The sequence below is a fragment of the Lycorma delicatula genome, chromosome 5, assembly GCF_047948215.1.
Source record: "Lycorma delicatula isolate Av1 chromosome 5, ASM4794821v1, whole genome shotgun sequence".
Classification (NCBI taxonomy): Eukaryota; Metazoa; Arthropoda; class Insecta; order Hemiptera; family Fulgoridae; genus Lycorma; species Lycorma delicatula.
Window position 1 is genome coordinate 22,387,653 of NC_134459.1, and position 13,352 is coordinate 22,401,004.

Below are 13,352 nucleotides of genomic sequence, written 5' to 3' on the forward strand. Positions count from 1 at the left end.
AAATTTCAGTACGTTATAATTTAGAATTATAATAAAGCAACACAATACTGATACTAATTGATATTTAAATATTAATTTTATCAAACGTGGCCTGTTGGTATGATTATACAATTAATAATTAAAAAACCCACTTAGCAACAATTCCTTTGTATATACATTCAAGCGCTTTCAGAATAAAATTCCATCATCAGGAACTTAAAAAATGTGTTATAATCTTAATAAAACTAAAACTTCTTCGTCGTGTAAATTTGTTTATGTAATGTAATATAATATAACAGAGGTTGTCAAATGTTTAAAATTATGTCGACCTAATGTCCTGTCACTATGAGTGTCTCCACCGTTATGTTATATACTACGCTTCAACATATATATAAGAGAATTGTTGGTAAGTGGGTTTTTTAATTATTAATTATTTAAATATTACCGACAGAAGTAATACTTTGTCATATATAATTTAATATCGCTTTGTTATTTTGACTCTCTTAAATATTAAAGATCTTTATTTACTACAAGAAAAGGAAGAAAAAGGTTAGTAATTCTATGGCTCTACCCGTTTTGGATTACTATCGTATAAATGTTGAATATGTCCTTGAGTGACAGAGAGTGACAGATAAATAAATTAAATAAATCTTACATTAAATGTAAGATTTTCATTTGACAGATTTTTTGTACAGTACTTAACATTTGTTTTTACAATTTCTCGACATGCATTTTTCATATAAACATATATTCAAATAAACTCCCCAGTTACTATTCAAGTTTTTCATTTTTAATACAATTTTTATTTTCTACAATCCAATTTTATGTAGGTACTGCATATTTACTATATAAACTAAATAGAATAACTATATTTAAATATACATCACATCATATAGGTTACTCTTTATAGTTCCTGTATTTTTTTTTTGTTTGATGATGATATCATCATATAAGCTTGAAGCTTGTGAGTGGGATGTGAAAATGGAATTTTGTAACATAAAAAATATCATGTGTGACTGGGATTCGAACCCAGTATTCGAATACATGAAAGTGGACCTTAATAGTTTTTTTATGTGGACTTAGTTGTTTTGAAATAAGTCAAATAAACTTATTCAGTTTATCCTTGTAATTATGTATTTAAATTAATCATAATGCGTAATAGAATATTTTTTAGTCAGCTGACACATTTTATTGTTTACAGTATTGCATCCAGTGCTGAGTCACCAAAATCAACTTCATATATGCTGTGCAATGTGTAACTTATTTGACACGTTCTGTGACACAACGGGTGACAATTAACATATAGAAAAAAAATGACAGGAATGTATCATTTGTACTTGTTTTAATTACTGTGTAAGTAATAATACTTATTTTTCTCTATTTATCAGCTCAAATAAATTATAGTTTATTACTACAATAAATAAAATAAGTAATATGTTGCACTTGCATTTCTAATGCACATGTACCTGCTAAAAAATACTAAGGGCAATTAATTTCCAAAGGTTTGAGTCCAACAGGGAAATTCTGACTTCATTTGGAATAGCACCCAAAAATATTAATCTTATATCAAAGTTATTGTTGACCATAGTAATAAAACTATATTAATGTAGAAAATTAAGGAAAAATTTTAAAACTTCTCAATCGTGCTGTTGTGACCTAAAATAAAAGAAATTTTCAGGACTCTGTTACACATATCAGAAAAAACTAAAAATATAGAAGCAGGTGAAAATGATGAACCATCAAAATTGGCAACCAGGTAAGTACTGCAAACAGTACTAAATTTTTTTTTTTAACTATTACAAATTAAGGCTGTGTAATCTTTTTTTCATTTTAAAGGACATTAATTCAATTATTTTATTATAGAAATGTAAAAAGACAAAAACAGAAGGCGCTAACAGTAAAGCAAATCATTTTTAACAAACCGATTTCAAGTACAAATACTTTTATATCTTGACTAAAGTTTATGTACTTTTTATACAAACTCGAGTAATTTTTAATAAAACCTTAATTAACAATATAGTAGTAATCGATCTAAGAAATTGTGAGTCCACGGTATGAAGTAGTAGAGGAGTTAGTTTTTGAGATAGTCATTAATAGGTTTTAGGCAGAGCTTACCAAAAAAATAAGAAAATGTTTCAGATCGTCGATGACAGAAAACATGTTTCTAATATGTTAGATTTTGTAGATTAATAATCGACAAAAATTTAAAGTTTTATATATCATTATCGCACAATAAAATTGTTTTATAATGATAATGTAATACGGGAAAACATCTAATAAACTTAAATAATAAGTTAACTGTAAGCTTATATAATATTACTTTTTTCCAATAAGCCAGAGATGTAATAAAAATGTTACAATATCGGTAAGTTAAAACAAATCTCACAAAAGCTCATTTAAAAAAGAAGACATTTATAGCTTATTCTTGGTTTTAGGAGGAACCTTTAGTCTTCAGTGAAAAGGTGTTCTCGCAGGATGCACTATTCATTACATTTAAGCGATGGAAAAACCGCTAGTGAAATAAATTCTGGTAGATAGTATATATAATAAGCATAGGCTATTATCCAGACGGCAGGATAGATGGAGAGAGGAGGGACCTGCCAAGAGAACAAAAGAGCTGATATCCCTGACCTGCAGGCCTGGCTTGGAAGGAGGCACGGTGAAATAGATTACTACTACACGACACAGTATTATACGCGCCACGGTAATTTCAATAATTACCCGCATAAGATCGGGAAAAGACTAGAACCGGCCTGTATGTACTGCGGCCATGATGATGATGCCGACCACACGTTTACAGTTTGTAACAAACGGGCACAATATAGGTTAGATTCAGGAATTGCAGATATGAGGATCGGATGCGGTCCGGTGTAGGCAAGGCACAGATGGCCTCACTCCAGAAACAACTGTAGCTCACATGCTGAAAGGGAAGAGAGAATGGGAGGCGGTACAGAGCACGGTGGCTAGCATCCTGAAGACGAAGGAGGAACATGGAAGAGAGTGGGGAGAAGACTTCTAGGCGCAGGTAAGCAGCAATGTCCCTAGCGAGTATACCGTGTGTTTCTTCTATTATATATTTTATTTTTGTGTTGTATTGTATTGTGAATTCATTGTCACTGTGGTTGGTACTCTACGGCCGGCTCGAGATGACAAGCACGATCACTTCGACCGTGTGCAGGAGGGCCACGGCTAGAGGTGACATCGCCGAAGAGACAACATGAAGTGTGGGTTTCATTTATTATGTATTTTCCTTGTATCGTATGATTGCGGTATTATTTTATCTTATCGATTGCGTTTCCGTTCCTGCTAACGGCTACGAGGGCACTCACAGCGAACGTGCCCGCGTTTGCGAAAGGAGCAGACACCAACGTGATGGACTGCAACTGAAGGGAGGGTTCTTCGCTATCGTCCTGATTGTGTTTTATTTTATCTTATTTTATTTCATTTTATCGAGTTGTTTTGTGTTTTGCTGCCGGTTGAAGAGTGCAATCGCAGCCAACGTGATAGTGGTGGCTGACTGCGACGAGAGCTGCCGCAGCAGCGGGAAGTTACTGTGTTTACCGAATTTTATTTTATTGTACGGTGTGTGTTACTAGGCTTAACTGCGTTTTCCTGATGGCGGCTAAGCGGTGGTGTGTTTTATTACTTGTGTTGTGTCCTGCGGATGGGTGTGAAAAAAAAAATACAAGGGGCGAATCGTGATCACCGTGCAGGGCCAGGGAGGCAGCCTGGATGCAGAGGACGCTTTGGCTCCTTCATATGCAAGAATGAAGGTGAATTGGGGTGCTCCGATGATGCATTTGGGACCCTCAGGTGTGAGAGGGGGGACTCGGCGGTTTGCTGGCTTCGCGCAAGGCGTAGCCGGCAACCTAGTATAGGGACGGGAAGGGTATCCTCTCAGTGGAGGGATGTAGTGGTCGTCCAGAAGGGAGAGCTACTGCATCTTGATAAAACCGAGAGGACCCCGATGGGACGCCAAAAAAAGGCAAGACAGGGGGACAGTCGACTGCCACGACACTCCGAAATTCCTGCGCATAGCCTAACGGTGGAGGCCGGGGTTGTTGGGGGTGTTTAAAAAAAAAAAAAAAAAAAAAAAAAAAAAAAAAATATATGAGGACTGGAGAAATAACTACTGAAATGTTGCAAGGTGAAGGAAAATGGAGAAAAGTAGCCGACTTTATTAGAAAGGTCCTAACAACAAAGGACGCAGAAGAAAGGCAACCGGGTTTTTAAAAATTAGAATAAGGAAGGGTGGATAGCCCCAGCGGTGAGTCGGCACGCTTAGGTGTGTCGACATCAATGATCCGCTGGGGACTCCAGGGGATGATAGGTACGTGATATTAAGAGAAAAGACGTGACACACGCTGCGGCTAGCCAAGGTATGGCGTGATGTCAAAAACGCAAATAAAGAGCACTCAAAAGATCTGACCGGCGGGCCGACCTACCGTGCCGTATATTAAGCTGGTAGGTGGGAAGGCCCGTTAGAGTAAAACAGACACCTCTGGGTGGCGAAATACCGACCGGTCGATCCGACCCGGGGGAGGAGAGTGAAAAATAAATAAATAAAAGATACTATATATATGAATCATATACTTACCGTACCTAAAAGAAAAAATATGTTAAAAAATAAATCCTTATTAAAAATATAATTTATCGATAATTAATGTACACTACAATCCTGTAAAGATTTTTTATCGATCCAGGCTGTCCCTGAGCCAGTCATAATTTTTTTTCTTTTTTTCAAACAAAGAAGAAAAGTCTGTTTGGTAAATCAATATGTTATCGGAGTAACCGATACATTTTCTTAAAATTACTAGTTTACTTTTCCGTAAATTGTCAGTTGGAAATTCAAACGGTTGTTTGGGACAAGTTTAATGTAGACTGTGAATAAACAAAGGTAATAATGATTAAACGGCTGGCTAAACAATATTTTTTTCTTTATAAGTTGTGCGTTACAAAATCAATACTGCAAATGATAGCGTCGGTCTGGAATACCTAAAGGAGTAGTAGTCATTAAAAAACATGAAATACGAATTTAAATCGACAGCCGGTATGTATTCGATGAACCTATTTCACTGAAATACAGATTTTATACAGATTAATATTTTTTTTATTGAAATATGTGTCATTCGCTCAACTTTCCACAGTATTTTTTTGACTATCATTATTAAAATCTTAGTCTGTTTTTTTTGTTGTAATCAGAATTAAATCGACCGATTAAATTTTTAGTTAAGAACACTGAATTTTTGATTTGATAGGAAGGTAAATTATTGTCGAGCGTAAAAATAATTTTCACCCTAATGTATTTGTAAGCCATCTGATAAAATTCTGCTGGATAACGTGGAAAAAATCACACATTAAACAGACCTTATGTGTAGACCGTACAAAGAATATTGAGATGCGATTCATTTTGATTTTACTGTACTGTTGCTTACATTCTTTCTATTATACAGGTAGTAATTTCATAATTTTTTTTCTATATGCTGCACCTGATATAATTTAAATGTACTTTTATTCCCCAAAAAAAGTATTAAGGTTTACTGTACTTTCAGTTTTTCTGTTTAAAATTATATTTTTAAGTAACGCATGAAAGGTATAGCTTTTAGAATTTAAATAAAAGTACTACTTTAAAAATCCGATTTTGAGTTACAGATATGTAACGTAAATTTTATTTGATAAACTGATGTTCATATTCTATTTTAAAAAAAAGAAAAAATGTAACCGTAAGTTGTGCTGATGGACTGGCAATTGACCAGAAAGATACTTAGTTCAAAGAACTTAGCGTTTCACAAATTTATTGATTTGAGTATGCGATTGAAATTTCTGATTTTGATAGGTGAAGAAAGAAGGTGATCGGAAAGGAAATTGCCGCTGGAAAAGGACGAAAAAAGGCAAGTTGTAAAAGAAAAGATGACATCCTCAAGCTCGAAGTCCTGCTAATAGTCCATATGATGCTGATGAAAGGGAATCAGAAGAGATGTCTAGCGGTTACCATCAAGTTTCCGTTCAGGTAATGTTTGTAGTAAATATTTTTGTTATTTTAAATGCGGTTATATAGTCATACGAATGTTTTTTTTGTATTGCAGTTACAATAGTACTGATCATTATGTAATGTTACTTCATGTTTAATGTTAAAATGCTTTCCCCCAAGGGTCAGTGTCAAGTTCGTTACAGAGCTCTTGCCATTTATTCCTCTTAGATTGCTTAATGAGAAAGTTAAGCTTTTTCCTGGCCTGTCTATAGTCTTGGGCAGCACGTCGACTTTCTTCATCGTTACTATGTAACGATGAAGAAAGTCTTTCCGGTTCTATGTTTTCACAGTTCCTAATCCTATTTGCCGCATTATTTGCTACCCGGTGTATCTGGAAATCCGTTAATCTAGAGATAATATTATCCTGCCTTACCCGCCTTGGACAATCTCTGATGTTAACCAATACGGCCTTGTGATCACTACCAGTTTCTTCGGTAAGGACAGCAAACTCGACGGTATCTGCTCTAAACCTACTATCCACAGTTACCAGGTCTATTGTTGATTGGTGACCTCTTGCGCTGTATGTAGGAGCCCCATCATTTATACAGCACGCACCCATAACCTCCAACAAGTCCTCGAGAATTCTACCTCTAGCATTTGTAGAATTGGCACCCGCTACAGTAGTTTTACAATTAAAATCTCCAACCACTACCACTCTTTTCCGCCATCTGGTCATGATCTGCTGTAGGTTAAATATCTGGTTTTGAAAAAACTCTATAGTGCAATTGGGGCTGATGTATGTACCCACAATAATCGTGTCACTAAATTCAATAGCTATTATTCCGTCTTCTCTGCTGTACAAGTTATAATCCACTCTATCGAGTATTCTTCTGATGGCCACAGCCCCATTCCTGTCGGGTAATGTTTTTATCCGGTTCAAAAGATTCAAAGATGGCCATCAATCAGTTGAAGATGACCCCTAGTCCAGCTGGCCTTCCACTTTAAAAAGTAACAAAAACATTCTGATTGTAGACTTGTTAAATAGAGTAATTACAGGTGATGAATCACAGGTTTATGGGTATAACCTAGAAACAAAGGCACAGTCGTTGCAGTGGAAGGGTCCCAAGTTCAATATTATAAAAAAAAAAAGTAAGACAAATGTGATGATTGTGAAGACAATATTGGTGATTTTCTTCAATTCTACGGGTATTGTGCATCATGAGTTTGCCCCTAGGGAGCAGACAATCGACCAGGAATACTATAAAAGTGTCCTTCAGTGATTAAGTGATAGAAAAGGCCTGCACAAGACAAGACTGCAAGACAAGGCCTGCACAAATCTTGGCGAGACAAAAAGCGGGTCCTCCACCGCAACAACACATTATTTTCTATATGTCAAAAGAAACTTATTGGAAAACAGTTATTTACTTTAGTTCTAGAAGTACCGTTATTCAAATATCAATTTGATAAACATAATTGGTTTGTTATAAATTTTATGTGTGTGTGTGTGTGTGTATGATTGTGTGTTGTTTCTTACACAATTATTTATTTTTTAATATAATTTAGTACAATTCAGTATAATTATTTATTTTATTTACTTATACATCTATTATTCTGCATCTACTTTTATTATAACTTATGTTGTGTTCATGAATTAGCTTTAACTCAACGGTTTTATTTACAGGAATATCAAGCATGCCATTATTGTTAACCGCTAATCTGCTGAAGAATTCAACTTTACTTACAGTACCTGTATTAGCACCACAAAAACAGTCAATAATTATAAATATTTTTAATGAAACTTAGTTGTTCAAAGGTTTTTATTGTAAATTCGAATAATGCATTTAGTGACAGAAAGTGTAAAACAATTTTGAATGTAATTATACATGATGGTATCTGAGTACAATTATATAATTTTTTAAATGATTTTGCTGTGTTTATATATATATATAAAACACACACACACTTACTTTTCTTGTATATTTTAAACATTTAATATTTTTAAGTAGAAGTGTTTCTGTCAGAAAAGAATATGTATAAAATTTATCTTAAGTTAAAATTTATTTTTCATATCATGATAAAGACAGATTACTTGTGTTAATAATTCATATTTATTTTAAACTATTTCAGTGACATATTGTAGAGGTTATGATAATGATAAAGTTATTAAACGGTAAATGTTATCTACGTACGAGTTATTTTCTTCTATGGAGATTTACATAATGCTTGTAATGTATATATCGCATGTATGTTGTATAATAAATTATGCTCGCTTAATCTTTATTATAATTATTGAAACTAACCTGATAAAAATATTTTTAAAGTTATATTTGTTCGACGCAAGAACTAGGACTGTTGCCTGCACTTTTACTTTACTTAGAAAGCTGTACAAAAATTTTCAAGATATTTCTCAATTAAATATATTGTGTTACAACAGAAAATTAAGGCGGGACTATATACCAATACCTTTGTGTACTGATAGATACAAAGAATAGATTTTTTAGCGGTCCTGATTTCAGGGCTTAAAAACTGATGTGCATCAATTTCATTTGTGCGATTCATCTGGAAAGGGTCATTATCAGGTATTATTATTTTCTCATCAGATTTCCTACCAAAATGTGAAAGTTTTTTAGGGTTATTTACCAGTCAGTGGCTTTGTTCTCTTTTGACTTACATCTGATTCTGCATTACTGAATCTTTATAGACAAGAAAAAAACCATTCCTACTGCACCTTTTGTTTAATACCTCTATGTGGACAAGGATGTCCTGGACACCTGCAGCAGTAGGAGGAGATGAACAACAAAAAAATTATTTATTTAATTTTTTGTTGGCAATCCACTTTTGCATAAAACTTCAGATACTTCAGGCTTATGGATATTCTCCAAAGGAAGGAGATTTGGCTAGAAATATATATATTTAACTTTGGAGTAAAAAACAATGGTGCAATGCAATTTTTTTTCTAAGATCACTCTTGCAGAAATATGATGTTTTGGAGTCTACTAAGCACTCTGATAAAGTTTGATAAAATTTTATCAGATTTACTAAAAATCTTAAGGTCCAAAAGAATTTCTATGACTTTCATGCTAAGAGCTTTTGCAAATTTGAAATATCAAACTTTTTGCCTCATCATCATGGGTTACTGTCGATATATTTGGAATTGTTTTATGGCTTTTGGGTATTATAAGAAAATCTTTGAATTTAAGAAATGAAAACTGTTTTAGAACTGCACGCTTTTTGTACAGGAAAAATTGTTAAAAATTTTAGCTTTGCTTATCTAGCTTTTGCTCTATATTAAGCTAATTCAGAGACTGCCACTGGATTGTTCCAGCTCTGCTTCTAGACAAATTAGGTTTTCGAATTAGGTTTTAAAAGATCTTTGCTTAATTAAATGAACACAAACAATTAAAATCACGCATGCTGTTCTTACTTGTTGTAAATAAATATTACCTTTGAAAACCCGATTTGAACACCTACATTGCAAACCAGTGGTAGCAACACTACATTCAGAAGTCCCAGCATCAATCTGTAAAGAAACAGAGTTCCACCCCTCAGTCATAACTTGAATCTATTAAATTCTGCAATGTTTCTGCTAAAGTTTAACTCGCTGTATAATTTTTGCAGTCGGTTCTTCATTTGTGCAAACAGTTAGGTGGCTGCAAACTATCTAGATTACAACTGATCTGGCCAACAATTTTGAGAGTTTTAAGGTAGGTCTCGCAGAAAGTTTTGTACTAGTTCTCTCTCTATTACCTCCCGCATTCAAATACTGTTTGGGAGGATTAGGTAGTAGAGGACTCAAAGCTTGAATTATAGAATTTATTAAATACCACATATTACAACCGCATAATTTAAACACATGTATAATCATAGGGAGCAATAAAATTATTTTTTTTCATTGCTAATCCTGTTAAATTTGTGTATATTATATTCCAACATTTAAAAAAATGTTTGGAACTGTATCAGTCAATTTTTTGATTTTTTTTTCTTTCATTTACTTTTGCATATAACAAAAGGTTTTTAGTTTTTGTGATTGGTTTCTGTTTTTATAAAACAATTACAAGAAACTGAGCTGTCTTTCTTTTTCCTGTTTAGCCTCCGGTAACTACCGTTTAGATAATTCTTCAGAGGATGATATGTATGAGTGTAAATGAAGTGTTAGTCTTGTACATTCTCAGTTCGACCATTCCTGAGATGTGTGGTTAATTGAAACCCAACCACCAAAGAACACCGGTATCCACGATCTAGTATTCAAATCCATGTAAAAACTGAGCTGTCTGAGTATTCTCATCATAACCATAATTTTCTATTTTCTTCTTACCCAAAGAGTGCTACGCTGTCATATAACTGTGCTATGCTGTCATATATGGTCAAATCTTTATATAATGAAATCGAGAATCCCAGGAAAAATTTGTTAAATAGAGGTTTTCATTAGAGGTAATAAGAATTCAATCTAATTTTTTTTATGAATGTTTTATCCCGTTTTATAATGAATTAAAATTGAATAGTTATTTTTCTTAATAGTACTATAGAAAAATTTAAGTGTAGTTTTTATGTCATGCATTACATATTAATTATACATACTGTATAAAATGCATGTATCTCAGGTAAGAACTTACCTCGTACTTAGAATGTTTGTAGGCTATACTTAAAAGCTTCTTATACTCTGTTGTAGGTTGCTTTGCAACCACCATGACCGATGAAAGCATTGCAAAAATCCACAATGCGGATTTAAAAGATTGACGGTTGAAGATAAAAGAGTTTGCAAAAAATCAGTAGACCGTATTCGCATCTTACACCAGCATTTGGATATAGATAGCTATCGGCACAATGGGTGCCGTGTTTAACGGTTGATCAGAAACACAGACAAATGAACATTTCTCAGCAGTGTTTGGACATGTTCAACCGTAACTCGACTGAATTTTTGCAATGTTTCATTACTGCTGATGGAAAGCGGATTCATTATTACTGCCCTGAGACAAAGCAACAGTGGGTCGAAACCGATGGAAGGCTCCAAAGAAGGCAAAAAGTATTGGACCTGCGGGAAAGTCGTGGCCACTGTTTTTTGGGATGTTCATGGTGTAATGTCATTGACTACTTCGAAAAAGAAAAAAACAATCACCGGAGAATATTATTCATCAATGTTGAAGCGATTGAAGGAGGCCATTAAAAGACCAAACGTTCACATTTAGGAGAGAAAAAAGTGCTTTTTTACCTTGACAATGAACCTGCGCACACATTTTCTGTTGTTGCTGCTAAAATTCACAAACTGCGCTTCAAATTGCTTCCACATTTAGCTCAGAGTGATTATTTCCCATTCCTGAATCTGAAGAAATGGCTTGGTGGGCGAAGATTTGCCTCAAATTACAAAGTCATAGCCGAGACAGATGCCTTAGTTTGCAGAGCTTGAGAAATTGTATTGTAATTAGGGTATTAGGCCTCCAACTAACCAGTGATTTGATTCTAAGTCGGTTATTTTGTTCTTATTTTACCTTATATCTTAAATGATCAATTCCTATAATTTTTTTTTACTAGATTCACTCCGTTGATGCAAAAACAGTTTTGGAGTAGTGCAACCTCAAGATAAGAGTGCAATTCAGGTTAGCTATGGTTCTATGAATTTTGAGACGAGTGAACTGAAAAGGTATACTTTTTCACAAATATGATTTCCACTAAGTACCAAACAAATATTTGCATGGACTATGCTCCTTGCAGAAATCATACCACCCTAATTTCTAATCGGTTTTGATCATGGTGAACAAGAACAATGTAATTTAATTTAATGACAATTTAATCTTTTCCATTATGCATCTATTTTTAAATATAAGTATTGCAGGGGGTTGCACCGCCTAATAATTATGAACTAATTGAGATTTTCATCTTCCCCTTTCATGCAGTGGATTGAGTGATGTATTAAGATTATTTTTCAAGGTTCTTTTATGTTTAATAATAATTTTGTAGAGCAAAATTCCAACGTGACCAGTGGTTCCAAGAATTCTTGGATAAATCCAACAAAAGTCTTCCAATTTTTCATTCTTCAAAGTTTCCTTCTATGTTCATAAGAAACCCTTACTCAATGAATTTATGTTCGGTGAGTATTTATGTTTGACACCTTTTCTTATTTTATAGATTTATCCTGATGCTTAATAACAAATTGGAAAGTGAAAATTATTTGATGTTTTTTTGTAGCATCTTAATATTATTTTTTAAAACCATTTTAATTTATGGCATTATTGTTTAAACTGCAGTAGAACATTGCTCAGTCAAGTTTATATAAATGGACCATACCTTGGAACTAAACGCTCAGTAATACAGTTTGGCCCCATTAATTCTGGTTTAAAAATAAATCTATGCTTAACATTTCCACAACTTATACTTATATTTTTAAATATTCTATTAGGCCAATAAAATAGCATTTTTAAGAAAATCATATATGTATATAGTTAATAGAGTATGACATTTAAAGTGAATATTTAAAAGTAAAAGTAAAAATTACTCTAAATAAAGGTAACAAAAATTTATTATTTTACATTAAATAACTTTATAAATCATTTTAAACGTTGAAAGAAGTCCTTTATGACCTTGTTCTGCCATTATTTCATGCTTCTATGCTGCAACATTACGCATCCACCATAGTGTCAATGAAGAATCTTACTCCTTTTAATGGCTTTTTCAGTTGACCCTCAGTAGTTCGTAGATTACTGCAAGTCATAAAAGAGGTTTGATGACTTTCTGACTCACTCAGTTTCTTGTTGATGTTGAGCTAAAGTATTATCCCGACTTTAAACTGTCATCATCAGTTTTGACAGCTTCCCAAAATTCTGGCAGTTAATAAAGTATATCTTTTACATTAAAAACATTGAAAAGAGCATGAATTTCCCACTAACCGACTTAATTTTTATCTGACAAAATTATCCATCATGAATGATTTATATAGCAGATTATCTCGCACATTCAAAAAAAAAGATCTTCATAAAACCATTTTGTAAATCCATCTGTACACTGTTTTTTTAGTATACTTCATGGGAAGGGAGTTAATGTTTTTAAAAGCTCTCGGGTGTTAGGCTTCATCAATGAGAACAAACTTACTAAACCCCAATTTATTTGAACGGTAAGCGTGATGGTTAAACCTCTTTTTGCCTCACTGTAGCCAAGAGCTAACTTTTCTTCTTTAAAAACAGGGTTTTGATGATAGTATTTTGTAATTTAAACCGGTTTTATCACATTTGAAAACCTTTACTGAAATTTCAAGATTTCAGCATCGGTTATTTTCTTAATTTTTTAGTGTTTTCACTGACAAAATCTTACTAATTGTCTAGGACTTCAGTTGATCAAGCCAACCCTGATTAAATGTAAATTTCTCTCCTCCCATATTTAAAAATTCCAAAGCATCGGCATAGAATCGGGC

The 13,352-nt window shown here is 33.5% G+C and overlaps 1 long non-coding RNA gene across 1 annotated transcript; it reads left to right on the forward strand.

The window, feature by feature from the left end:
- Positions 1–1,338: 1,338 nt before the first annotated feature.
- Positions 1,339–8,224, forward strand: LOC142325844 (uncharacterized). Its single transcript, XR_012756604.1, has 3 exons — positions 1,339–1,735; positions 5,816–5,989; positions 7,632–8,224. It is a non-coding gene; the product is annotated as an uncharacterized LOC142325844 (long non-coding RNA).
- Positions 8,225–13,352: the final 5,128 nt, after the last annotated feature.